At 41.5% G+C, this 27,557-nt stretch overlaps 1 pseudogene; it reads left to right on the top strand.

Annotated features, from left to right (window-relative positions):
• Positions 1 to 1,172: 1,172 nt before the first annotated feature.
• Positions 1,173 to 27,557, top strand: part of LOC145799987 (uncharacterized) — a 45,297-nt pseudogene continuing 18,912 nt past the window's right edge.

Genomic DNA, 27,557 nt, shown 5'->3' with positions numbered 1-27,557 from the left:
GTTATGAAAATAGACAAATTTAAAAATTATAATTGAGACAAATATACAATTTTATCATTAAATGTGAAGTGAAGTGATATTTAACAATAATAAATATGATGTTTCTGTTATTAATCCAATAATTTAAGCTACATTTCTTTTGATTTTAATTTCATAACTAAAAATACAATATGAATATAACACACACACGAATTTCTAGTCTTTAAGAATAAAAAGATTTTAGAATATTTCCAACATTTCATCATTTTCTTTTATTTTTTTTATCTAATTTGATTTTAAATTGGAATTTTTTTTTGATTTAATATGAATTACTTTAACTTTTTCATTAAATTTTTATGAATTTTTAAAAAAACTTTCATTCTTATCCCAATTTTTTTTTCTTTTCATCAATTTGATGAAAATAATAATAATTTCCAATGCTTCATCTTTTTAAATTTTTATCAAATTATAATTCGATAAAAAAGTATTAAAGGTTGAAAATTCTCTTAATTGGAATTATATCAACACTTATGACCACATTATTATAAGTCGGATTATGGAAAGTTTTTTGAGGTGTCAAACAATTTTTATTTGTAAATATCCGACCTATTAAAAAAAAAAGAAAAACTAAAGAAAAATAAAAAAAAATGTATATCTTTTGGATATGTGTTTATCAATTTTTTTTTTTTGGATATTTTAATTTAAAAAATTTAAAAGTATAAAAAATAATAGATTGGATTTTTTGGGGATAAAAGAAGCCATCTAACTCCTATATATACTATTTTAAGATGGACTATTTTAATCACATAAAAAAATAGAAATTATATTTGAAGATTGTTTTTATATATTATGCTATTATATACAAATATAACTGTAACAAATTAATTAATGTATATGAAAAATTATACCAAGCTTTCATTTTCAATTAATTGAATTATGATTATCAAACTAACAAATAGTAGTAATGGTATAATAGGATAAAAATAAAAAACACAATGATATTTAAAAGTTTTAAATTTACCTAGTTATACAAAAATCTAATGTTATAGTACAATCTTGAATTCCCAATAATTTTACACATTTTTTACAAAATAAAATGACAATAAAAAATAAAAAATTCGATATCCATTTTTTTACATCAATTTTACGATTTTCATTGGAAAAAAAAATTCGATCAAAATTCTTAGGACAGAATGGGTATAGCTACTTCTATTGCAACCATCATCACCGATAATTCTTCTTCACCATGTAAACTTGTAAACAAATACATAAATCTCACTAAAACAGAAACCAAAACCAAATCAACAATAAAGAAAGGGAATCACACACGGAAAAAAATAAAATTAAAAAACAAATAAATTTATGGAGTGATAGGATTAAAATTTTGATAGATATACATCAAAAAAATAGATAATTATATTATTAAATCATAATTTAAATTTAGATATTGTCATATCTTTTTGAGATCTATATCTAAATTCTTATCTTATTTATTTTTGTGTGGCTTCTATTTATTTATTTTTTCAATTTATTTAAGATGGAATTGTGGGTTTGTATTTTTTTTTAAATTTAATTTATCTATGTAGACGTCCCCGAACGCCCCGGGAGGAATGAGTCCCGTTCTGTTCATTTGGGCTCACTATAGTTCGAACTCAAATTGTCACGGTTCTTAATCTGAACCAAAGAGTCCAAATCCGGCAAATCGTTTTGAGAAAACAGATTTTTTGAAAGAAGTGCCAAACGTGGACTGCTTTGCCAGATACAGAGTCGCCACCTAAATATTTTATTTTTGGGAAATTTAGGAAACCCTAACTCGTTGCCTAAGGCCATGTGTCCGTCATCATCAAAGTTGCCTCGGCTCGGGAACTTGGGTACAATTGGGGAAGGTCACTTCGTGAGCACCCCCGCTCGCCCGATCAAAGATCGGCCTCTACTAACCATGATATCTAGTTTTGAAAACTTTATGCGTTCTTATTCCGGTTATTAGCCTAGATTTACTATGTGATGCGCACAGCATACAAGTATAGACTGGATCGTCTAAATTGGAACAAAACATTTCATTATTATTATTATTTTTTTTAAAGTAGTTTGATGGTGTTACCCGCAAATAGGCTAAGACGTGGATTTGCCACCCTCGGATGGGCTTAGAAAAAAACATGATTTTGTCACTATCTAGTGGGCTTAAAACTCACAGTCAATGCGTTTATTCCAATTCAAATAATCCAACCTTCACCCACAGGCATTCAGGCAGTTATATCACATAAGCATATAGCCTCATGGTAAGGATGCTATCATGGCAGTCATTCACACGCATGCAAGGATGCTAAAGCATAAAACTTACCGAGGACTCCAAGCCAAAACAGAAGCTAATTAGAAATCCATGCATGATCCTAACTATACAGAAATGCCTAATGCAACACATGCAAAAATGCAACTATAGAAGGCTCGGCTATTCTAAAGATGGCATGCGAAATGCTACAACTAACAAGTATTCAACTTGGAATTGAGATACAAATGCAGTTAGTATGATGCGTCGAGCCTGGTGCATGCAAGATAGATGAATGAATGCAAACACGCTATCATACTGTATGCTAATTGAAACATGCCCTAATCTAACCATCATAAGCTGATAAATAAAAGGGAGAAAGACGTGGGGTTGGAAGACATACATCACACACACGCACACTTATTACAACATTGCCCTTGCGCAGAGGGTCCGAAAGAATAATACAGTCCCAAATGAATAAATAATACAGTCCCGAATAAATACAAAATCCTAATTAATTAACACATTAATCTAGGAAAGCAATAAATTGGCACGCAAATCCATGGACCGCCTCAGCTCTGTTCCAAATGATGAATGATGCATGCTCGGGTTGCCTTGTGCGGAGAATCCCTTGCGATGGCCCGGTTTGCCTCTGTTTGCAATTTTTCTTGGAATGCGTGCTAAGCTCCGGAAGGCTGCTGATTTCTGATTTGCTGCAACAGAGAGCAACAAAGGGGCATGGCAAAGTATTTTCACATATGTATGCATGACTACTCTTCAGGGAGTGTAGTCCTCGATCCTCGTGCCACCAATCACGCATCTCGATGCATGATGGCCGAGAAGTCGAATTACATGACTCAATATGAAATGAATGCACATATGGACACAACAAGGCCTAGACTCCATCATGGATAATCCGGGGTGTCGGCGACCGGGAATTGAGACACGTTCCGTCACTCGGAGTACGAAACGTCCCTCGTTTCCCGTGCTTGGGCTAACTCCTATCCCAAGCGCAATGCAATATGCATGATATGCGTGAATGCAACCCTAACATGCAACCTAGCATACACAATGCTATGAAATGGCATACATAATGCACGATGTAACGAGGCATACACAATGCTCTAACATACAACCTAGCATACACAATGCTATGAAATGAAATGGCATACGCAATGCATAATGGAGTTACACTAACATGAGTGGACCTCAGCCACACTCACATCAGTAGCCATTAGGTGAAAATGAGACTATCGAAATTCGTGCACACATGCACGCAAACTGAGGACCGATCCTAGGCATAACATGCAACTCTAACAAGGCATGGCAAGGCATGGAATATGGCATACAAGCATGTAGATTCCAGCGCTGAAATATGATTCTAAACAACCCCGAAACATGGAAAAATGGCACCCGATGCATGAGATGAACCCGGAAACTCGAAACTAGGCACATGGAATGACTTATAGCTATACAAAGCATGCACTATTTGATCATGAAGTACAAAGACAGAGCCAAGGCAGTCCCAAAACATGAACATTTCTAGTTCAAAGCATGGCCAAAAGACGCTAGCATGGTGGACAAAAATAGCATGCAATCTTGACTAGCAAACATGGTTTACATGGAAAGTATAGGATGTACATAGAATCTCACCAAACCAGAAAAAATCAGTGAATAAAACATGTGAAAATAGGCCCAAATAATCACTGATATGCAACCATGGCATGCAAAAATGATGAGTTACTTTAGAGGGCCATGCAAGGAGTCATTAAGCACATGCAAGATAGACATTTGGCATGGCATAAACAACTATGAAAATCAAATATGGTAGTCCCAAAAATGACCAAATTGACCCTATAAAGTGACTCCAAAGCATGCAAGATAGGGTCTCTTTGGAAGGCCAAAATGACCACCAAGCAAGTCAAGGTGAGAGGGGGTCACCCCCCTCTGATTTGGAAGCTCAAAACAGTGTCTTAGAAGGCCAAACAAAGCATGCAACAAGGGCTTAGGTGTAAGGCTCAAAATAAGAGACAATCAAGCATACAAAGAAGCATATGACCTCAAAAAAAAATTGAACCTCAAACAAACTTGAAGATGATATTAAAACCAGATATTTTTCAGTTTATGAAAACTCTCAAAAACAAACACAAGTAGGGCTAATCTATCATGCAAAAATGGCCCTAAAAGAGAGAATAGAGACAAGGGACAACATCTGGCCTCAAACAGTGAAGAGTCCTTCAACAAAGTTGAAGAGGGGCTCAAAACAAGGCACTTTACAGTTTATGTCAAGATTCGAAAATAATCACAAGTAGGCCTAAAATATCATGCAAGAAAAAGGCCTAAAAGAAGGATAAAGAAACAAGTGATAGCTTCTGGCCTCAAACAGAGGAGAGCCCTTCAACAAAGTTGAAGAGGGGCTCAAAAATAGACATTTTACAGTTTATGACCAAGTCTGAAACAGCTCACAAATAAGCCTAAAATATCATGCAAAAATAGGCCTAAAAGAGAGTTTAAACACAAAGGGTGAGGAGGAGACCTCAAACAGAGAAAGAACCTTGATCAAACATGGATATGAGGTTAAAATATGACTTTTTACAGTTCAGACCGAAGTTCAAAAACGTAAGCAAAAGGAGCTAAAATATAGAACAAAATAGTGCAAAAAGGGGGAGAATAAGAGCTTACCCTTGTAGCCTAACTTTCCAGCAGCCTTTGGTCCAAGGAAATGAGCTTTCAACCTCTTCAAATGACTTCCAAGGGGCTGGAATGGACGATGGTGGTGTGGTGCTATGGGTTGTAGTGGAAATGGTGCAAGAATCTTAGGGTTTTGAGGTTTGGAGTAGAGAGAGAGGGAGATTTAATGCAAAGCTCTCAAATGATTTTTTCTAACCCTTAAAATGGAGCTCAAGTGCTGGTTTTATAGAGGAAAAGAGGGGGAAAAAAAAGGGGGAAAACCAATTTGAATTGGAGCAAAAAAAAGGGGGAAAACCAATTTGAATGGACCAAAACAAAGAGGGGGAAAACCAATTTGAATGGACCAAAACAAAAGAGAAACTTTTGGACATAGGGCCTGGTGGAATACAGCTGGCATAGCTGGAATACATTTAGAGGGACAAAAAGGGCCGGCCAGGTCAAAAGGGCCAAAACCAGTTCAAAAGGTTCAGGTGGCCGGCCGACCACCTTACCTGGTTGGCCTGCTAGGGGCCAAAAGGTTCAAGCCCCAAATATGGTCAACCATGTAGCCCTTGAAGTTATCTTTCCAATGCCACAAACCTTGCATTAAAATTCCTCCTGTGGAAAAGTTATGCCAGTTTCCGTGAAGCCGCGCAGATTCGGTCCAAACGGAGTGATGCCCCACTTCAATCAACCATATCTCCTCTGTCCGGAATTGTCTTTAGGAGATTCTTAAGTGAAAAATGAAGCCCCGGAAGTAATCTTTCCAATGGTGGTAGCCTCATATCTTAATTTCCCTTGTGCAAAGAGTTATGCCCATTTCAGTAAATCTGCGCAGATGTTTTCCTTCTTCCCGGATTCATGCTGAATCACTCTTGACCACAAAAGTTGGTTTTTTTTTTAGAAAAATTGCTGGTCTCCCACCATACCACCATCTTTCTAACAATGAAGATGAGGCCCCTGCCAAAAAATGGACCAAAATCGATGCAAAACGAAGGTTTGGGGGGCCGGAATGCGCGACACGGTACCCCGAAAATGGGCTGTTAGGCACTGGAAGTGGTGTTCGACCACGAAGGTGGTCTCTCGGGCCACAGTGTCCCTCAAAAGGGAGGAAATAAAGTGTGCACCAAAAATCAGAGAAAACGGAGGTGGTTAAGCGGTCCCGAACCGAGGCACACTGCCGACGGCTCCGAAAACCGAAAACTGGGCTCTAAACGGGAAAAATGGCCTACGACCACAAAACGTAGCCTATGGCCACTGAGAGATGGTCTATGAGACCTCTCCCTCCCTTCGGGAAGAGAAGACAGGACCTGGTTCGCAAACCGAGACTAAGCACACAGAATCTCGAAGTCTGGAGGCAAGGCTCTCAGCCAAGACTCTGAAACCTCAGAACGAGCACAATATGCGTCATCACCGAGCGCTCAACCGGTGACGTCTGAGTCTTAAGGTCGGTCAAAAATGGGGTGTCTACAGTTGCCCCTCTTTGACAGAACTCGGAAGTCATAAGTGACGGGAGTGAATGTCAAAGCCCAGAGACGACCCATTTTTGACAAGGCCGAAGACTTAGACAAACAGATGAGATAAACAAAGATAAGTAAATGGTTGTGCCCGCAGGCTGCCTGCGTATCCCTTTGCAAGGAATCAAACCAGCGTAGTTCAGGGGCAGGAAGCAAAATGTTATGCAAGAAGATTTTTGATAATTGGACTTATACGCTACGCGAAGTTGGTTTGAAAATTGGACTTATACGCTATGCGAAGCCGGTTTGAAAGTTGGACTTATGCGCTACGCGAAGACGGCTTGAAAGTTTAGGATTTATGCAATGCAATGCAATGTAAAAATGCAATGTAATAACTAGAAAGCGAAGGTACCTTATAGGGGCAATTGGCAATGACCTACCTCATGTTGCTGGGGACCTTTCCCTTTTTCCTGGTTAGACTGCAGGTGCAACTTTTCTCCCTAGCTGTGGCCGCAGCTTTCCATATTCTCCAACAGGGTGACAAACTAGGTTGGATCAGTATCCAGAAATGAGGTGCATACAGATGCTATCTCAATCTATGGGGCTGCCATACAGATTTCAAGCTGAGGATATACCCCTGGGTATTTAAACCAGACTTTAGTTTCGGAAATCCCAAACCTTTGTGTTCTAGGCATGAGCCATTCGAACTCTAGTTTCCACCGTCTCAGTTGGTCTCCTAGGAACTCACCGCAAACACAGGCAGGTGGCTATACCAGACCACTGGAAGTCGTTCGGGCACGAGAAACACCAAAGGAATTGCACCTTTAGAGGATTTAAGGTCTCCTAGACCAGCGTAGGTGCACAAAATAGCGCGATGAACCGCATACACAATGCAGGACTTGGTACATAACTTACGACACAGCATTCCATTCATTTGGCACACAGCTCATTTTTTGGGTAGGCAGCTCGTTTTCGGGCACACAGCTCATAACACTGCTCAATCTAAGCACCCGGTCCATAACTCAGCATTTGGTTTGCATTTTGAACACACAGCTCAAGCACTTGAATTTCTGAACACGCAGCTCACACTTTTTGTCTTGAACACGCAGCCCATCTTCTCTGACATCTGAACACGCAGCTCAAACTTTTTGTCGTGAACACACAGTTCATACTTTTTGAAAGTTGAACACGCAGCCCAAACTTTGATGATGAACACGTAGCCCATTTTGAAGGTGAACACGCAGCACACACTTGTTGAAAAAAGTTGAACACGTAGCCCAAACTTTGATGATGAACACGCAGCCCATTTTGAAGGTGAACACGCGGCACACACTTGTTGAAAGTTGAACACACAACCCAAACTTTGATGATGAACACGCAGCCCATTTTGAAGGTGAACACGCAGCACACACTTGTTGAAAGTTGAACACGCAGCCCATTTTGAAGGTGAACACGCGGCACACACTTGTTGAAAGTTGAACATGCCGTCCAAACTTTGATGATGAAGATGGTGATGATGGTGCAGAGGCTGGTCCGCAGAAGAGGACGGAGAAGGGCCTTTTACTCCTGTAGTTGATAGCACTGATGCAGCTGTGTCCTGCTTTATTTTCCTCTTTTTTTTTTTTTTTTTAAAAAAAAGTGGTTTAAGCACATTGCACTGCCTCAGGCAGGTTTTACTTTTTTCAAAAGTGTGTATTTTTGCAAAACACATGAGGGAAATGAAACAGCTATTTTGTTCAAAAGGTGTTACATTTGCACGTTCTATGCATCGCATCGCGTGGCATCACATAACAATGTGAATGAAATTGAAATTCGTTTGAAAATTGAGCACTTGCATCGTAATAATCAGGTAGTGAACTGACTTACAACTCGATAAACAAAACAAGGAAACTCGATAAGCCAAATAAGTGCGAGTACAACTCGATAAGAAAATCAATGACTTAAGGAGAGAGAAATACAACTCGATAAGCAAATTTACAAGAACTTGATAAGCAAATGGGCGTGACACCGCAAAAATCATCATTGGAGGGCATTGGAAATTATGGCATTCCCCAAATTCTCAGCATGTTCAACTTCTAAACAGCTAATGGAGCAAGAGGGGAGACCCTCAGCCATAAGGAAAGGACACCGGCCTCGAGAAATGGCCATCAGCCAACAGATTCGACCAATCGACCAAAAGTTGACATCTGTCCTCCACTCACACCTTATCCCCTACAAAAACCACCAGAATGTTGACATCTGTCCTCCACTCACACCTTATCTCCTACAAAAACCACCAGAATGTTGACATCTGACCTCCACTCACACCTTATCCCCTACAAAAGCCTCAGCTTTGTAGTTTTTCTCAATCCAACACTGATTTGCTCCAAATGGAAGAGTTTCTTGCCCAGAATCTCATAGCTTGGGTTGCCAACTTGGATGGCTCAGAAAAGCTGAATTTCCGAGGCTTCGGCTTGAATGCACTATTCACGCTGGGCCGTACTCCGCTGCATCTTCCGTTTCTCCACGCTGTGGCAAGGTTTTGGAGTCCGGTAACACATGTCTTTAGCTTTGGCGGGCAAGAGGTGTGTCCTACCTTCGAAGATTTCCAAGCTTTGATGGAATCCAAGCGTAACGAAGAAGTCTTGCCTCAGCTTCGCTTTGGCCATGCCCAAGCCTTAGGGCGAATGTGTGGGCTCACAATGCACGACGCTCGATCTTTGATTTGTGACAGAATGCTGGATGTTCTGAGTTTGATTTGCCATTTTTTTGATGCCGGTGACCGCGGCGATCATCGTTGGCAGGGTTTTCGGCGACATGCCCTCTGTTTGTGCATGCTATCTCATTTCTTGTTTGCCTCGGGCTTCGGAGGATCCAGTGTTGGGTTGATCGAGGTTGTCCAAGGCTTGAAGGAGGGCAAGAGCTGCATTGCCATGATATTGGCTGAAACATTGATGGGCTTAGACGCTTTTCATCGTCGAGAAACGACCAAATTTGCGGGGAGTCCACTACTGCTACAGATAATGTTTCCCACCCAATCTCACATATGTATTGCTCACATCACTCAGCCCTCAGGCTCGATTTTTCTCACAAAATCCTTTGCTCACTTTTCTCTCATCGTACATCTCTCTATTCTTTATTCTCTCATTTTTTGTCCTTTCCCAGGTGTGGTTGATGGATAAGTTGCAGGTTGTGGACTCTTGCCTAGCATACTCAGCTCGCGGCTACTTCTTCCGGCAACGCCTAGTCGATGCCCTTGATGAGTGATGGTGGTTCGACTGGATGTGTAGCTTGTCTGCAAACCGCATTGCTTGGCGGTGCCCTTGGCTCAACCTACCGGCAATGAGTTACAGCATGTCCCGACAGACTGGGATTCAGTTGATTGGCTTGACTCACTATGTATTCTATTTCCCATTCCGGTTTCAGCGCCAGTTTGGCCATGATCAGGTTTGCTCGCCAGAGGGGATAGAGTATCCGGCTGCCTTCCCGGTTCAAGGTGCACAGCTTGCCCGATATGCCATAGCCTGGAGGACTAGAGAGCTCCTGGCCCCCGCTCCCACTTTCAGTTGCACTTTGTCTGACGAGTACTTGGATTGGCTCAATGAAGAGGCACAGATTGGGCCTAGCTTGGCATCAGAGGCTTCGACCAGCTCTGGAAGGGGGCGCAGGGATGCTTGACTTGACTATGCCCCGGATTTATTGCTTTATTAGTACTTTCAAGTTTTCTTTATGAATGTAATAAAAAGCAACTTCGATTGTATGCAAGAGCAGGAGAACTCTGTTCTGAAATCAATGAAATTGAAGGTTGTGGTACTGAAAATTTTTCGCTTTGGTCCAAAAATGGTCTTAGTTGTAAAGAGATTAATTTGAACAAAGTCAACTTTTGTTAAAATTTTTCAAAACCATTTTCGATATGGATCAGAACTAGACACGCCTGAGATCTGTCACTGAGATGCACAATCCCAGATCCTTGCAACTGGAAAGTTGCCCCTAGTCTGAAGAGTACTGTGGCGCTGCATGGCAACGGAAAGTTGCCCCTAGTCTGAAAAGCACTGCACCGGAGATTCCAATGGATGTTGGTAGACAAAGATGACTGAGATGATCAAATGGATAAAGTTGATCGAGGAAAATTTTATGGCTGAACTTCAGGATGAATTTGCCTACGCATCTCGATGATGGGAATCAAGCCTTACGTAGTTCAAGCTTAAGTTCACTCGAGTATTTTCACTCTCCTTTTACGCTCTAACTTTTGCCAAGGCCGCCCTTTGCGGGTTTTCAACCTTGCGAGCTCAGTTTTTATATTTTCCAAATTTTTTCATGCTCTAACTTTTGCCTAGGTCGCCCTTTCGGGTTTTCGTCCTAGCGAGCCTCTCAGGGATAATATTTCTTCAACTTGTCTATGTTGATCGGTTGGGAGAACTCTAGGCCATCTAGATCCATCAGAACCACAGCTCCACCTGACCAGATAGACTTGATGATGTAGGGACCAGTCCAATTGGGTCTGAACTTGCCCCTTGGGTCGTGAATGGGAGCTCGGTTGTCCTTGAGCACCAAATCTCCTTCCTTTAGATTCCTGGACTTAACTTTCTTGTTGAAAGCCCGGGCAATTCTGCGCTGATAACCTTGAACATGGTACAGTGCTTTCAGTTTTCTCTCATCAAAGAGTATGAGTTCCTCAAATCTGCTCTGCTGCCAATCCGCTTCGGCTATTTGACACTCAGCCAATACTCGCAATGACGGAACCTCAATCTCGATAGGTAGAACGGCCTCCATCCCATAAACCAATGAATACGGAGCCGCTCCGGTAGAAGTTCTAATTGAAGTCCTGTAGCCCCACAGAGCAAATGGCAGCTTATCTGGCCAATCCCGGTAGGTTTCCACCATCTTCTGCAGTATGTGTTTGATATTCTTGTTGGCGGCCTCGACCACTCCGTTGGTTTGCGGCTGGTTTGTGGATGACTTATGAAAAGCCACATTGTATTTCTCCAACAAGTCAATCACTTCCTTCTTGAAGTGGGAACTGTTATCCGAAATAATCTCGTTTGGGACCCCGTAGCGGCAGATGATGTTATTTCTAATAAATTTTGCAACGTGCGACGCCTTCAACGCGGTATATGATTGGGCCTCGACCCACTTCGTAAAGTAATTTATCGCAACCAGGATGAACTCATGCCCATTCGACCCTTTTGGAGTGACAGCCCCGATCACATCAATTCCCCAAACTGAAAATGGCCATGGCAAAGTCATGTTGTACAGCTTCGATGGCGGGATATTCATGCGATTTGCATGGATCTGACATTTGTGGCATCGCCGAACAAAACTAACACAATCCTCATCCATGGTGGACCAATAGTAACCCTGTCTGAGGATCTTCCGTGCTAGCATTACTCCGTTCATGTGTGCACCGCATTCTCCTCCATGGACGGCCTCCATCAGGCGCTTCGATTCCTCGACTTCGACACACAACTTATGCATTCCCAGATGACCTTTCTTATACAGCTTACCCCCACAGATGATGAACTGAACGACCATTCTTCTGATTGCCCTTTTATCTTTGGCATTTACCCCTGGTGGATATGCTTCCTTCTCCAAGAAGTTCCAAATGTCGTAATACCAGGGGTTTTCGTCTTGAACCTCATCTATAGCAGCAATCGACTCATAGGCTGGCGCAAATTTATGGTCAATGATGACTGGACACATCCGGACTCCAAACGGGATGTCTATCATGGAAGATAGAGTTGCTAAAGAATCTGCGAACCTGTTGTTCTCTCTTGGAAGATGAGCAAAGTTTAGCTTCTCAAACCTAGGAATTAACAAGTCCAAGGTCTGGTGATACATCATCATTTTTTCTTCTTTGACTTTCCAGTCTCCTTTTGCTTGAGACACAACAAGGTTCGAGTCCCCGATGTCGTCCAACCATCTTGCTCCTAGTTCCAGGGCTGCTTCTAGACTGGCAATGCATGCCTCATATTCTGCTTCGTTGTTCGAGACTTTGAACCGGAGTTTGAAGGCTAGAGGGATACGGGAATTGTCGGGTGCTATCAGCAACACTCCTATCCCATACCCGTACTGATTTGACGTTCCGTCAAAGTACATTGTCCAATACTCGTCGTCGATGTGCAAAATGGCTTCATCTGGAAATAAGTATTCAACTGCTTTACCCCCTTCCACTGGATGATCGGCTAAGAATTCTGCCACTGCTCTTCCTTTGACTAACTTGCGTGTTACATATTTCAGGTCGAATTCGGAGAGCAACAGCAACCAACGAGCCAGCCTACCCGTAAGTGTCGGTTTCTCGAAAAGATATTTGATGGGATCGAGTCGTGAAACCAACATTACAGAGTGAGCTAACAGGTAGTACCGCAGCTTCCTGGTAGCCCATACCAAAGCTAAGCAAGCCTTCTCCAGCGGTGTGTAGCGAGTCTCATACTCTAGCATCTTCTTGCTCAGATAGTGGATAGCCCTCTCCACCTTGTTATCGGATTCTTGTGCGAGCATACAGCCCATTGTGGTCTCAGTCACTGAAAGATATAATATCAACGGTTTCCCTGGCTCTGGTGGTGACAACACGGGCGGGTTCTGCAGATATTCCGTGATATGTTCAAAAGTAGCTTGGCATCGGCCGTCCCATTGGAATTTCTTGCCTTTCTTCAGGAGACCAAAAAGTGGTTCACAAGTCAAGGTTAATTTTGAGATAAATCGTCTTATGAATTGCCCTTTACCTAGAAAGCCTCGCACCTTCTTTTCAGTCCTTGGTGGTGGCATTTCTAAGATGGCCTTGATCTTTGAAGGGTCGACCTCGATGCCCCTTTGTGTAATCAGAAACCCCAGCATTTTCCCACTGTAACACCGAACGTACACTTCTGAGGATTTAGCCGCAACCAAAATTCTCTGATCCTTTGAAAGAACTTTTGCAAGGCGGTGTAGTGGCCCTCTCTTTCTTTGGTCTTGACAATCATGTCGTCCACGTACACCTCAACCTCTTTGTGGATCATATCATGCAATATTGTAGTCGCGGCCCGTTGATATGTAGCTCCAGCATTCTTTAACCCAAACGGCATCACTCTGTAGTAGTAGGTCCCCCATGGGGTGGTGAAAGCAGTCTTTTCCCTGTCTTCGGGTGCCATCACTATCTGATTGTAACCTGAGAAGCCATCCATGAACGAAAGCAAAGCATGCCCCGCTATGAAGTCCACTAACTCGTCAATATGCGGCAAGAGAAAGTCATCCTTGGGACTAGCTCTGTTCAAATCCCTGAAATCCACGCATACCCTGATCCTGCCATCTTTCTTCGGCACTGGGACGATGTTGGCCAGCCAAGTCGGGTATTCGGATACCAGCAGGAAGCCCGCGTCGATTTGCTTGGTGACCTCTTCCTTAATCTTGAGAGCCCAGTCGGGGCGGATCCTCCTAAGTTTTAGCTTAACGGGTCGGGCCTCGGGGTCAAGAGGGATCCGGTGCTGTACTATCTCAGGATCGATTCCAGGCATGTCTTCGTAGGACCACGCGAAAACATCTTTGAAATCTTTTAATAAAGCGACTAAGCGCTCGCGTTCCTTCGAAGACAACGTGGACCCGATCTGGACCAGCTGCGGGTCCTCCTCAGTACCAATATTCACTATAGTGATTTCATCAACTAGGGGTTTAACAAATCTTTCCTGCTCTTGTTCAATTAAACGTTGCAAAATAGGAGGAATTTCATCCTCGTCGTTTTCATCAAAATTTTGAAAGTCTGAGTTAATGCAATAAATCAAGGGCACAAAAAAGTACTCAGAAACCACAACTACTTGATTCTCATTAAGCACATCCAAATCGTCCGATTCTTCGGTTACAACAGACTCAAAAGAGAAAGAAAAAGACGACCTGGACAAGACTGTGGCATCCGGGTTATCACCCCCAAGAATACCAGACTCAGACTTAGTCGAGCTGGAACCTGATTCCGACTCACAAGACTCGGTGGAATCAGATTTTGGCTCACTACCTGACCCGGTGCTGCTGGACAAAAATCCCTCTTCATACTGCCAAATGAGAGAGGGTGCGATAGATGCATCCAAAATAGTTACTGGTGGGCCCGCAGCCGTTCCATTCCCGATCACGCATACTGAGAAGTTATCCCCCAAGCACTCCTGGTTGATCGGAGGATCTGAAAGTAGACATGCCAGCACTACCCCCATTTCAAGTTCGGTGTCCTTAGACTGCACTTTCTTACACTGTTCAACCTCAGCTGATGGGTCCGTCTGCTCTTCGGCAACGTCATCCCCGGATAGTTACAGGTCAAAGAAGATCTCGAAACTTGGCATGCACTTCCTCTCCGCGTTCAGCCACGGTTCTGGGAAGCCACAAAATGGAAAGTCCTCTTCCTCCCGGACGAAGCGTCCGTTTAGGGTACCCTGAATGGGCCTATGCATCAACTCAAAAGGCTTCCCCGCCTTCTTTGCTTTGGCTCTCCCAGCCATCTCTTTACCCTTCCTCACCCAGTCCTCTTTGGTGGGCAGATAACCCAAGCCAAAGGTATGCGGATTGTGCGGCACTTCGGCCAATGCTGCGACGCCCTTCCGGCCGCTCTTTCCCAATCCCATCCTGGGGATGTGTTGAAGCTTGTTCATAAGGTATACAGATTGAGCACTGACATACACTTCCTCATTAACAACCATGATGTTCTGCGCAATTCGGGCCTCAGCCAAAGTAAACCCTGATAAGAACAAATCCTCCGTGCCATGTTCGATTTCCAAGACTGGTGTAGACACTTCCGGCGGCAGATGGATTGACAAATTCCCAAAAACAATAGCTACCCCTTTCCCGTGAGGGTACTTCAACATTTGATGCAAGGTGGAAGAGACTGCCTTGACCTGGTGCAACCACGGTCGCCCCAAAAGTAGGTTAAAGGTTGCGGGAACGTCCAAGACATGGAATTCAATGTTGTGTTGTCCTGGGCCAACCTGGGTCTGAATTTGGATAGTCCCCATCACCTCCCTGCTTGTGTTATCATAGGCTCTGATCACTTGAGTAGTTGGCACGAAGTCCGCGGGCTTCAACCCGATTGCATATGCCGTCCTTGACGGGCACAGGTTAATAGCGGATCCCGTGTCGACAAGAACCACTGGTACCCATTTGCCTCTACATTCCACCGAGATGTAGAGAGGTTTGTTGTGATTTGCGCCTTCAGGCAGTAGTTCTTTGTCAGAAAAGGTCAACATCGGGGAACCTCCTCCTGGAAAAACCAATCCAACTAGCTGCTCTGGTGTGGTGTCTATAGAAAGCTTGGCCTTGTCCATGGCTGAAAGGACAGCCTGCCTGTGTACTCGTGATGCCATAAGCAGTCCCCAAATGGAGATGTCTGCTTGTATCTTCTTTAACTGCTTCAGTACAGCCTCTTGTTCGATTTGCTTTTCTTTTTGTCTCTCAGCTTCCTTATCTTTTCCGGATGCTTCTAGCTGGTCTAGATGCGGGGGCTTGAAATACTGCCCACTTCTCGTCATATGATCGATCTCGCCGATATACCAGGTGTTATCTGGCTGATTGCTCCCCCAATCCTTGTCTGTATGGGCAAGACATAAATCATCGTCTTCCCACCACATTCCGTCAGTGGCCGACAGACACCTGTCCGGCCCCGGTATGATCGTACTCGCAGTACCTTCAGCCCACATGCCCGCAGCATCTTCTATTCCTGTGCCCACGGCACTTTTGGCCCCTTCACAGGTTTTTGCCTTCCTGATTCTTTCAAAATCCCAAAACTTTTCTTGTTCTGACTGCATCAGTGCAGTTTGTGGTTCAATTTTCTCTTCATCCACACTGCTCAAGTCCTGAGCGAAATTCTCCATACCGGCGCTCTCCGGCAATGTATTCTGACTTCCGGCCTTTTCGGCCACAATTGATACTCTAGCCCCTACCGAGCCCTGTTCTGGTTGGAACTCTTCCACAATATCCGGTTGATCATCCAGCCATCCGGTAACCTCTGCCAATTCCTCATAATCAAACCAGTTGACTGCCGCACCCCCTGATTCTTGGTCATTGAAAAACTGTAGGTTGGCAAAGTCCTCTTCTACAATCGCCATGTCATCTGTTCCCTGCTCAAATCTATCCCCCTGGATCACACACAGTTCTGCTTTCTTTGGCCATTCTACACTTGGCTTAGACTGGCCTGCTGACAGGATGTAATCACTTGGATCGTAGGCTTCCCCAGCAAAGTTCGCAGACTACTCAAACCTTGATTCAACAGCTCCATCCCCCTCTGCAATCTCTCCCGCACCGTCTTCAACAGTCGCCACCATTGGCTCAGGTTAGGTTGTGGAGGTGTCTAACATGCACAAAAAGTCAGTGCAGTCAGGAAGGAGCACCTCTGGCTTAGGTAGATGGGAATGAGTAATATAGATACTAGGATCGTAAGACACGACCCCAGTTTGGATAAAATTAACTCTTTTGGGAGGTGGAGCTTGGTTGTGTGTAGGGAGTGGGTTAGTTGTGACATTGGGTTTTTCTGGAGGTAGGATCACTTGTTTGTCAATGAGATCTTGAATCTCATGACGCAGTCGGAAACATTGGTTAGTGTCGTGACCATGTTGTTGGTGATACGCGCAGTATTTGGCTGGGATGTGAGAGGGGGGGAGTGGGTTTGGTAGTGGTCTTGGCTCCAAGGGTTTTAGATGCCCTTTCCTGATTAATACCCCTAGAGCCTTGGACAGGGGCATATACAATGTGGTGAAGTTTCTTTGGCCTTTGGGTGGGTATTTGGTGGTTTGGGTGTTATTTCCGGATGCATCGGAGAAAGGTGTGGCTGCCATGGGTCTCGGAAGGGGAGGGGGAATGGTGGTGACCATGCTGACTTTCGAAGTCCTTGTAGTTGCAGCGCCACTCGGGCCTGCATTGTTGTTGCGATTAAAGGTTCTTTGGGGTTGTTCTCTGTCTTGGTCAATCAGACCCTGTTTCATTGCATCTTCAATTTGTACTCCCATTTCGTGCAGATCCGAAAAGGTAGGGAAGGGGAGTACAATCATTTTTTGCATCAGTTTTGGCTGGAGATTGCGCACAATCATCCTGATCTGGTCCTTATCGGTGGGCCTTAAAGTCATCATCGAGGCCTTCGCCCTCCACCGGGTCACGAAATCTGAGAAACTCTCTTTGTGCTCTTGTCTTGTTATTTCAAGATCACGAGTTGTAATCTCAATTTGGGTGTTGTAAGAGTATTGCGCAACAAAGGCCTCGGCCATTTCATCCCAACTCCGCTTGACATCATCCTCTAACTTCGCATACCAGATAGCGGCCACGCCTGACAGGGTCCGACCGAATAGCAAAAGCTTTTGGGGTCTGGTGAGGCCCATTGGCCGTAATATATCTGAGAATAGCCGGAGGTGGACCATGGGATCACCAGATCCGTCGAAGCGATCGATCTGCGGCATTTTGAATCTTTTCGGCAACGTTACAGCCACGTCGGTATATCCGTTCTTGATATCTAGGATAGCTTTTACCCCCTGGGATTTTTTGAATAGCTTCTCGAGCTTGCTCAATTTCAGTGCTGTATGGTCTACCTCGAACTCGAAGGGAGAGTCCGGTTGATTGACGGGTGTAGGTGCCTTAGATAGCTGGGGCAGAATTGGGGGCGGAGTTGGCCCCGTTGGTATGTCCGTATCTGCCTGGACATTTGGTGCCTCCTCGAGTGCTGGGATTCCCGATGGGGGAGGAACCGGGTGTGAAGCGGATGCCCCGGTTTGTTGTTGCAGCCTAGCAATTAATTCTGCTTGCTAGGCCATGATCTCGGCCTGTTGTTTGGCAAACTCATCCCAGCGAACAGCGTCCTGTTGCATGGCTCTCATGGTCTCTTGCATCTGACGCATCATTTCTTCCATCCTGGCTATGTTCTGCTGACCCTGCTGACTGACTGGTATGTGTATCTCTATGGCAGAAACTGAGATCTCGGTCCGACTGTTTCTGGCTAGGGTAGACCACTGCTCTGGTAATCTCTGCTCAGACACACTGCGCTTTCTTGGCCTCTGTCTGATAACTGGGGGTAGAGAGTGAAACACTGGCTGTCCGTCAACCAGATCCTTGGATCGGTTGAGTCGGCGACCTCTTGTCCAGAGTGCTTGGGGAATATCTACTTGGTCGGAAGCAATTGTGCTAAAACTGCCCTAGTAAAAAGATAAATAAAGCAATAAGGAAATAAATAAACAGATAAACGGACAGTATATCAACTTAAAGTAAATGCACAACACACAGCTGGGCATAATCAACACACGGTCGATAAGCTGAACACACACTGTCCTCAATCACTGATCATTATCCCTGAATCACTATCCCCAAAGACTGAATCTGATACCCGCAGATAACTGATTCTCAAACACTGACTGATGCCTGCAGGCTTGATGCCCCAAGCTCGTAAACTGATACATGCAACCCCTGTAGAGACATACTTTGACAGCACATAACAGATAATTGAGAGCCAAAACACCCCTATGTTGGGGGAGGGTTTCCCTGTCCTATTTTGTCAGGAGCTAGGGTTTCACTATGCACGCAGCGATTTCAAACAACCTATATCGGGTAAGCAACCTGTCCTAGTTTGGAATGGTCACTATGGATCCGAATATGCATTAGGTCGAATGGTCGAAAAGGGTGCCCCGGTAAAAACGGGGTTTGTGTTCCTATACTGGCAGAGCCCATAATCGGTCAGCCTTACGGTCATGCCTTGACAAGACAAGCCTCCGACAAACTGTTCAGGAATAGCAGATGGCAAACACAGTGTCCTAGGCGCACCAATGCAAATGCAATGCAAAGAAACACATAAGTGTAGTCAAAACAAGATATCATGAGTTTGAGTCAAGTTCTTTAAGTCCCCAGCAGAGTCGCCAGAAACTGTAGACGTCCCCGAACGCCCCAGGAGGAATGAGTCCCGTTCTGTTCATTTGGGCTCACTATAGTTCGGACTCAAATTGTCACGGTTCTTAATCTGAACCAAAGAGTCCAAATCCGGCAAATCGTTTTGAGAAAATAGATTTTTTAAAAGAAGTGCCAAACATGGACTGCTTTGCCAGATATAGAGTCGCCACCTAAATATTTTATTTTTGGAAAATTTAGGAAACCTTGACTCGTTGCCTAAGGCCATGTGTCCGTCATCACCAAAGTTGCCTCGGCTTGGGAACTTGGGTACGATTAGGGAAGGTCACTTCGTGAGCACCCCCGCTTGCCCGATCAAAGATCGGCCTCTACTAACCATGATATCTAGTTTTGAAAACTTTATGCGTTCTTATTCCGGTTATTAGCCTAGACTTACTATGTGATGTGCACAGCTTACAAGTATAGACTGGATCGTCTGAATTGGAACAAAACATTTCATTATTATTATTATTTTTTTTAAAGTGGTTTGATGGTGCTACCCGCAAGTAGGCTAAGACGTGGATTTGCCACCCTTGGATGGCCTTAGAAAAAAACATGATTTTGCCACTATCTAGTGGGCTTAAAACTCACAGTCAATGCGTTTATTCCAATTCAAATAATCCAACCTTCACCCACAGGCATTCAGGCAGTTATATCACATAAGCATATAGCCTAATGGTAAGCATGCTATCATGGCAGTCATTCACACGCATGCAAGGATGCTAAAGCATAAAACTTACCGAGTATTCCAAGCCAAAACAGAAGCTAATTAGAAATCCATGCATGATCCTAACTATACAGAAATGCCTAATGCAACACATGCAAAAATGCAACTATAGAAGGCTCGGCTATTCTAAAGATGGCATGCGAAATGCTACAACTAACAAGTATTCAACTTGGAATTGATATACAAATGCAGTTAGTATGATGTGCCGAGCCTGGTGCATGCAAGACAGATGAATGAATGCAAACATACTATCATACTGTATGCTAATTGAAACATGCCCTAATCTAACCATCATAAGCTGATAAATAAAAGGGAGAAAGACGTGGGGTTGGAAGACATACATCACACACAAGCACACTTATTACAACATTGCCCTCGCGCAGAGGGTCCGAAAGAATAATACAGTCCCAAATGAATAAATAATACAGTCCCGAATAAATATAAAATCCTAATTAATTAACACATTAATCTAGGAAAGTAATAAATTGGCACGCAAATCCATGGACCGCCTCAGCTCTGTTCCAAATGATGAATGATGCATGCTCGAGTTGCCTTGTGCGGAGAATCCCTTGCGATGCCCCAGTTTGCCTCTGTTTGCAATTTTTCTTGGAATGCGTGCCAAGCTCCGGAAGGCTGTTGATTTCTGATTTGCTGCAACAGAGAGCAACAAAGGGGCATGGCAAAGTATTTTCACATATGTATGCATGACTACTCTTCAGGGAGTGTAGTTCTCGATCCTCGTGCCACTAATCACGCATCTCGATGCATGATGGCCGAGAAGTCGAATTGCATGACTCAATATGAAATGAATGCACATATGGACACAACAAGGCCTAGACTCCATCATGGATAATCCGGGGTGTCGGCGATCGGGAATTGAGACACGTTCCGTCACTCGGAGTACGAAACGTCCCTCGTTTCCCGTGCTTGGGCTAACTCCTATCCCAAGCGCAATGCAATATGCATGATATGCGTGAATGCAACCCTAACATGCAACCTAGCATACACAATGCTATGAAATGACATACATAATGCACGATGTAACGAGGCATACACAATGCTCTAACATACAACCTAGCATACACAATGCTATGAAATGAAATGGCATACGCAATGCATAATGGACTTACACTAACATGAGTGGACCTCAGCCACACTCATATCAGTAGCCATTAGGTGAAAATGAGACTATCAAAATGCGTGCACATATGCACGCAAACCGAGGACCGATCCTAGGCATAACATGTAACTCTAACAAGGCATGGCATGGAATATGGCATACAAGCATGTAGATTCCAGCACTGAAATATGATGCTAAACAACCCCGAAACATGGAAAAATGGCACCCGATGCATGAGATGAACCCGGAAACTCGAAACTAGGCACATGGAATGACTTATAGCTATACAAAGCATGCATTATTTGATCATGAAGTACAAAGACAGAGCCAAGGCAGTCCCAAAACATGAACATTTCTAGTTCAAAGCATGGCCAAAAGACGCTAGCATGGTGGACAAAAATAGCATGCAATCTTGACTAGCAAACATGGTTTACATGGCAAGTATAGGATGTACATGGAATCTCACCAAACCAGCAAAAATCAGTGAATAAAACATGTGAAAATAGGCCCAAATAATCACTGATATGCAACCATGACATGCAAAAATGATGAGTTACTTTAGAGGGCCATGCAAGGAGTCATTAAGCACATGCAAGATAGACATTTGGCATGGCATAAAAAACTATGAAAATCAAATATGGTAGTCCCAAAAATCACCAAATTTACCCTATAAAGTGACTCCAAAGCATGCAAGATAGGGTCTCTTTGGAAGGCCGAAACGACCACCAAGCAAGTCAAGGTGAGAGGGGGTCACCCCCCTCTGATTTGGAAGCTCAAAATAGTGTCTTAGCCACTGAAAATCCACTGGATTTCAGTGGCTAGAAGGCCAAACAAAGCATGCAACAAGGGCTTAGGTGTAAGGCTCAAAATAGGAGACAATCAAGCATACAAAGAAGCATATGACCTCAAACAAAAATTGAACCTTAAACAAACTTGAAGATGAGATTAAAAACAGATATTTTTCAGTTTATGAAAACTCTCAAAAACAAACACAAGTAGGGCTAATCTATCATGCAAAAATGGCCCTAAAAGAGAGAATAGAGACAAGGGACAGCAGCTGGCCTCAAACAGTGAAGAGCCCTTCAACAAAGTTGAATAGGGCCTCAAAACAAGGCACTTTACAGTTTATGTCAAGCTTCGAAAATAATCACAAGTAGGCCTAAAATATCATGCAAGAAAAAGGCCTAAAAGAAGGATAAAGAAACAAGTGATAGCTTCTGGCCTCAAACAGAGGAGAGTCCTTCAACAAAGTTGAAGAGGGGCTCAAAACAAGACATTTTACAGTTTATGACCAAGTCCGAAACAGCTCACAAATAAGCCTAAAATATCATGCAAAAATAGGCCTAAAAGAGAGTTTAAACACACGGTGAGGAGGAGACCTCAAACAGAGAAAGACCCTTGATCAAACATGGAGATGAGCTTAAAATATGACTATTTACAGTTCAGGCCAAAGTACAAAAACTTAAGCAAAAGGAGCTAAAATATAGAAAAAAAACTAGTGCAAAAAATGGGAGAATAAGAGCTTACCCTTGTAGCCTAACTTTCCAGCAGTCTTTGGTCCGAGGAAATGAGCTTTCAACCTCTACAAATGACTTCCAAGGGGCTGGAATGGACGATGGTGGTGTGGTGCTATGGGTTGTAGTGGAAATGGTGCAAGAATCTTAGGGTTTTGAGGTTTGGAGTAGAGAGAGAGGGAGATTTAATGCAAAGCTCTCAAATGATTTTTGCTAACCCTTAAAATGGAGCTCAAGTGCTGGTTTTATAGAGGAAAAGAGGGGGGGAAAAAAAGGGGGAAAACCAATTTTAGTGGACCAAAACAAAGAAAGGGAAAACCAATTTGAATGGAGCAAAACAAGAGGGAAAATTTTGGACATAGGGCCTGGTGGAATACAGCTGGCATAGCTGGAATACATTTAGAGGGACAAAAAGGGCCGGCCAGGTCAAAAGGGCCAAACCAGTTTAAAAGGTTCAGGTGGCCGGCCGACCACCTTACCTGGTTGGCCTACTAGGGGTCAAAAGGTTCAAGCCCCAAATCTGGTCAGCCATTTAGCCCTTGAAGTTATCTTTCCAATGCCACAAACCTTGCATTAAAATTCCTCCTGTGGAAAAAGTTATGCCAGTTTCCGTGAAGTCGCGTAGATTCGGTCCAAACGGAGGGATGCCCCACTTAAATCAACCATATCTCCTCTGTCCGGAATTGTCTTTAGGATATTCTTGAGTGAAAAATGAAGCCCCAGAAGTAATCTTTCCAACGGTGGTAGCCTCATATCTTAATTTCCCTTGTGCAAAGAGTTATGCCCATTACGGTAAATCTGCGCAGATGTTTTCCTTCTTCCCGGATTCATGCTGAATCACTCTTGACCACAAAAGCTGGCTTTTTTTTAAGAAAAATTGCTGGTCTCCCACCATACCACCATCTTTCTAACAATGAAGATGAGGCCCCTGCCAAAAAATGGACCAAAATGGATGCAAAATGAAGGTTCGGGGGCCCGGAATGCGCGGCCCGGTATCTCGAAAATAGGTTGTTAGTCACCGGAAGTGGCGTTCGACCACGAAGGTGGTCTCTCGGGCTACAGTGTCCCTCAAAAGGGAGGAAATAAGGTGTGCACCAAAAATCAGAGAAAACGGAGGTGGTTAAGCGGTCCTGAACCGAGACACACGGCCGACGGCTCCGAAAACCGAAAATTGGGCTCTAAACGGGAAAAATGGCTTACGACCACAAAACGTAGCCTACGGCCACTAAGAGATGGTCTACAAGACCTCTCCCTCCCTTTGGGAAGAGAAGACAGAACTTGGTTCGCAAATCGAGACAAAGCACACAGAATCCCGAAGTCTGGAGTCAAGACTCTCAGCCGAGACTCTGAAACCTCAGAACGAGCACAATATGCATCATCACCGAGCACTCAACCGGTGACGTCTGAGGCTTAAGGTCTGTCAAAAATGGGGTGTCTACAATCTATGGTTTCTATTTGTTTTTAATTATTATTATTAGGTAAGTCACGATACAAGTTAGATATGTGATAGACATGTGAGTTTTATTGATTTAAAATATGGTTGTGTGAAATGTTTTCAAATTAGATTTGTTTAGATAGACTTTAAAGATTTTTAAAATTTAAAATTGGATATTGAGAGGCAAAAGAAAGATTTAAACTAAATAAATAAAAATCATATTTATTAATTTTATCTGTTTGTATATCTGATTTTTAATTTTTATTTTTAGGTGATGTTATAATATAATATATAAGATATAGATAGATAACCACAATTCTCATAAAAAATATTATCTGATTTTTTGAGGGAGAGAAAATGAAGGCAAGTTTTAATATTTTCTTTTGAAAATCGATGAGAGAAATTACAATGGAGAGATTATGAAATGTTTTTGTTATCTTTCCATTTGAAATCCATAAATTAAGAGATAATTATTATTTCTAAAATAATCAAATAGGTATGGGAGAAGTTGAAAGGGGGGATAATTATTATTTCCAAAATAATTAAATAGGTATGAGAGAAGTTGAAAATGGTGTGCGTGGGAAGAGTCAAAAAGGCTTGGAGCTCCCACAAGACTTGGGGTTAAAAACCCTCTTTTGCTTAATATATAGTATAGATACTAGCATATCACCCGTGCTATGCACGTGTTGTGTTTACAATTATATATATATGTGAATTGTAATTTCTAAATATCTTTTTTCATTGTATTATATTAAAGTTCAATATTTTCATAATAATTATATGTGTTGGACTTTTCAAGGAATTCATATATGTTGGATTTTTCAAGGAATTTTTTTTTTATGCTTGTTCTTAATGCATTAAAGTGTTATTATGGGGGATAATAATCATATGTGTTGGACTTTTCAATGAATTCATATATGTTGGATTTTTCAAGGAATTTTTTTTATACTTGTTCTTAATGCATTAAAGTGTTATTATGAGGGATAATAATCATATGTGTTGGACTTTTCAAGGAATTCATGTGTTAGACTTTTCAAGGAATTTTTTTTATGCTTGTTCTTAATGCATTAAAGTGTTATTATGAGGGATAATAATCATGTGTTGGACTTTTCAAGAAATTCATATGTGTTGGATTTTTCAAGAATTTTTTTTTATGCTTATTCTTAATGCATTAAAGTATTATTATGAGGGTAAGGCTTGGAGGTTGGGAGAAGTTAATAGATGCTAAGATTTTTTTTTTTAAATCAAAAAATCAAAAATTTTAGATTGAGATATTTGAGCTCCCACAAGGCTTGGAGGTTAGAAACTCAATTCCGCTCATATAATACTAGTATACCACCTGTGCTATGCACGGATTGTGTTTACAATAATCTATATATGTGAATTGTGATTTTTAAATATATATATTTTTTTAAATGTCTTTTTTTTTTTCCCTTTTTTTACATTATATTAAAGTTTAATATTTTGATAATAATCATATGTGTTGGACTTTTTAAGGAATTAAATGTCTTTTTTTTATATTATATTATATTAAAGTTTAATATTTTGATAATAATCATATGTGTTGGACTTTTCAAGAATTTTTTTTTATGTTTGTTCTTAATGCATTAAAGTTTTATTATGAAGGATAATAATCATATGTGTTGGGACTTTTCAAGGAATTCATATGTGTTGGATTTCAAAAAATTTTTTTTATACTTGTTTTTAATGCATTAAAGTGTTATTATGAGGGTAAGACTTAGGAATTAAGAGAAGTTAATAAATGCTAAGTTTTTTTATTTTATAAAAAAAATCATAAAACCAAAAAATTAAAATTGAGAAATTAGAGCTCCCACAAGTCTTGGGGTTAAAAACTCACTCTTTTACTTAATATATAGTATAGATATGGATATAGATAGATAGATTTTTCCTTTCCCAAATCCATAGTGCAAATGCAGATACAGGAATGTTGTTGTGCCTCGGTGAATTCATACGGTGCCGTTTGGTTGGGTTTTCGAAAATCCTACCACCTTTCATTAATGCACTATTGATTTTTTTTATTGGCTGTATTTAAAATAAAAAATTAAAAAAAATCATTTTCTAATGTTATTTTAATTAAGAATTTTTATGACATGTTTTAAGGGTTTATCACACTTTCAATTACTAAACTATTATCAAATTATTTATTTAGTCCTTAAACTATTGATTGAGTCAATTTAGTTCTTAAAGTATGCAAATTAAAACATATTTGGTCCCTAAACTACAATTGAATCTATTAAGTTTCTACAATATTTAATTCAAACTTACTTAGTTCTTGAAAGGATTATAAAAATAAAATATATGCATAAGTATTATAAATTAGTAAAACTCTACCAAGTTAAGATTTTATTTCAAAAAAATTTAAAATTTCTATTTTGTCTTTAAAAAGTGTTTCATTTCGCTATATGTTTAAATTACTATCAAAATCTGGTTTTTCAATTTTTCCAATAAAATTATATGAGTAATAGAAATACTGAAGAAATAGAATTAAATAATTTAAATAATAACACTTCGCTAAAAATTATAATAGAACAAAATAATACATTAATTAAGTTATAAAAGGAATTTATCGAAAAAATTAAAAACAATCAATTTTAAATTATAAACGAAATCCGATATATAATAGTAGATAAATGAAAATAAATAGCTATTGCAGAAGATATGTAACGCCCTCAAAATAATACAAATAACCCAAATAACCCAACTCATAAAAGGAATGAATATAACATAATCGGTACACTTTCTCATAACAGAATTCGTATTACAAAAGGGGTTACATGCATTATACATTCATAAACGTTCATGCAGAATCTGCAACATGTAATGCAAATTAAAAACAATAAATTAAATACCCTACATACTTACATCTTTCCAAAACATATCTTGGTTACAATCAAAAGTGAGCTCCGCTCATTACATCTTAAGCCCTTGGCTTTACAAAAAAAAAATATACAATCAAAATGAGAAGCCCTTGCTTCCAAAAGTTTCTCCCACGCTATTGCCTTGGTGGAGGCATGCCATCATTACCTGAAAATGTTATTCCCAAGTAGGGTGAGTCACAGTCTAGTAGAGACCATCTAACACAATATATGAAATTTAGCAAAGGTAAAAGTACACTATGCATATACAACGTCAAAGATAACGATATCCACATTAGGTATAGTCTTAAATTACCAAACTCAATCATTAAGCCATTTCCCTTCATTTCATTTAATTACATAAGCCAATTTCTTCATTTCTCAACAACCCAAATGAGATTACAACTCATTAGTTCTAGAACCACATTATTAACACATAAGCACTTCAAACTTTTCTTTCATAGATATTTCGTCCGCGGGCAACTGTCAAACGGGACCCATGTAAACGTAGGCTATACAAGCACTACAATTGCCATTTTACGGATATTTCGTCTGCAGGCTAGGCACCCATGTATAATTTCGGGATTTTCACCCAGGACTCTCTGACCAACTTAATTATAATGGAGTCCATTCCCTTTCTCTTCCCAAACAATCATTCATACATATG

Source organism: Camellia sinensis, chromosome 9 (genome assembly GCF_055761805.1).
Source record: "Camellia sinensis isolate YWXY chromosome 9, ASM5576180v1, whole genome shotgun sequence".
In the NCBI taxonomy this organism is placed as follows: Eukaryota; Viridiplantae; Streptophyta; class Magnoliopsida; order Ericales; family Theaceae; genus Camellia; species Camellia sinensis.
The sequence above is the reverse complement of the archived record's forward strand: the minus strand, read 5'-3'. Positions and strand labels throughout refer to the sequence as shown.